Raw genomic sequence first — 2,494 nt, forward strand, 5'->3', positions numbered from 1 at the left:
GTCCTCTTGTCCTCACCTCTTGAGTGGTGGGATTATGGGTGTGTATCATGACTTAGACACACAATCTGAATATCTGTTTTCCCACCTTACTTTGGCTGCTAAAGAAATTGAAAGTCTTAATTTCCATCTTTCTGGGTGATTTTAACAGGAATGAATATTGATTAAAACCTCTTATTTTGAGCATTAAAGTATCCCAAGTAGGCCCATAGCTGGACTCACAGCACAAACTCCAGTAAAGGCCACTATTGTGTTCCCCTTTGCCAAAACCTGTTGAGTATCCATGGGGAAGTGACTTCTTCATTCCTGATACTAGAAAACTTATTAGTGTCCAATTAAAATTTTTTAAGCCAAAATCATAGGGTTATAATGCCCTCCAATTGTTTTTTAAGTGCTGAGGAATCTATTCTCTTGAACCTAGCATTAATTTTCAATGTCAAGTACATGAAGCAGAAGTTCAGTACCCACATCAGTCACTGTAGAGACAGCATTGCTACCTCACACTTCATTGCAGCAGAGAACTTTGGTCGTCTTCAGTGTCTCAATTCTTAGCTTCACAATCACTTTGTCACTGCTGGAGTTTGACTGGGCATGTTGAGCAGTGAACACCACCATTCAGAAGTCATTTAGAGGAAAATGCTGCCTAATTTTTAAGCTGCATTTTTGTACTAATTCTGGTGATGTCTTTTTTTTAACCCCTCCCTCTGAATCCAGCACCTTTTGTGCTTCAAAGGCAGTGATGAAATCCAGATACTCTTCATACTGGAGTTGTCACCGTAGGAAATCTGAGGATCAGAGGAAAGCTAGAGGACAATGTGCTTTGCCTATTTCATATTCCCTTTGCCTGTCTTCTACATTGTGTAGGTTCCAGAGCTCTAGGCCTTTGATGAAAGGCCTTGCCCCACCCCTTTTAAACAACTTCTATCCCTTATTTTCCTTTGAGGCATTGATTATGCTTTTAAATATATATTGTAATACCTGCAGAAAATAATAGTTTAGGATGAAGGTTTGTTCTACTTCCTAACCAAACTCTTAGACATTGAGCTGTATCTAGTTTGTCAGGCTCTTCCAAATTTGTAATTTAAAGAAGTGTGGAGCCCACCTATAGGGGGAAAAGTGGGTGTGGCCAGCCCTTCACAACTTCACTTGCTACTTTTCAGAGCGTTTACACTAGGGTAATTACTGTTCTTTTAAAGTGGACTCAAGGGTGTTGACGTTAACATGGTGTGTTGGTTGGGGCAGTTCCAAAGAGACAAAGTCAACAGTCCATGTATGCCCAAATTGTAGAACTATGACTACAGAGGGTGAGCGCCAGAACTTTCCATCCTTAGGCATTGCCAATCCAATGGCCTCAACTCCTTTAAGTCAAGAAATGGCCATCTGATGACTTGGAAGAATATCTTGAGCCCTTGTCCATCTATTATCCCACACCAGTCCACTGGAAGAGCTGACGGTCCCAGAGCTATGTCATCTCAAGAGAATGTGTGAAGCACGAGGGCATCACACCTCACTTAAGGCTGGAGGCATCTGGCTCAACCCTTCGCCGTGCCTCTCAGCCTGTGAGAGCACGCTCTGTGAGCACGTGGAGCTTCGGGGCTGCCCGCGCACCCTCCCTCCAGATGTAGTCCAGGCCCAGATGGGCCCGCGCAGGGATCCCCAGCACAGCCACCTGACTGATTGTGCTGCGGCCCACTGCTTCTGCCTCCGCCGGCGGCGCTGCGGCCAAAGGAAGGCACCCAAGAGCGCACTGCGGCCATTATCCACGGCGCCTCCTAGTGGGTCAATGGCAAATCCTCCAAGTTCTCGCGAGAGCTCCCCCTCAGTGGGGGATTATATAATCACCCCAGGCGAGGCCGGGGTGCTGAAGGCACCCGCCCACAAGAGAAGTAGGGGTCCGCGCAGCAGAGGGCCGGAGTGTAGTCCCTAGGGGGTCCCCGTGCTGGGGGCGCTGGCTCTCCCCCCCACCCCGCTTAGCTGGACAATGAGTCCTCTTATGCTAATGAGGGTCTTACGTCACTTCCGCTCTTTCTCGGCCGCCATTTTGGCTAGGGCAGGTTCGGGGACTCGCTCCGAAGCGCTTGTATTGTCTGCTGAGGGGAGACGCGGGACCAGCCCCCTCCCCCGCCCGCCGCAGCCGCCACCACCACCGGCCCGGTCTACCCGCCGCCGCCGCCGGGACCCATGAGCTGAGCGCCCGCCCCCCGGCCGCCGCCATCTTGGCCCCCTCCCCCTCCGCGCCGCGCTCGGGGGGATTTGGCGTCTCCTCAGACACAGCTCCCTCTCTCGGTCCCCGCCGCCGAGGAGCCGCGCGGCTTTCGCCGCCCGCCCGCGACGGTGAAGCCGCGGCCCCACGCCCTCCGCCGCCCTCCGCCCCTTCTTTGTCTGCACTGCCCGCGCCGCCGCCCGCCGCTCTGCTGCGCCCGCCGCGCCCCCCGGCAGCAGCCGCGGCCGCGGCTCGAGCCGGTGCCCGCGCGCGACGAGGCCCCGGGCGCGTCCT

Source organism: Arvicola amphibius, chromosome 5, assembly GCF_903992535.2.
Source record: "Arvicola amphibius chromosome 5, mArvAmp1.2, whole genome shotgun sequence".
In the NCBI taxonomy this organism is placed as follows: Eukaryota; Metazoa; Chordata; class Mammalia; order Rodentia; family Cricetidae; genus Arvicola; species Arvicola amphibius.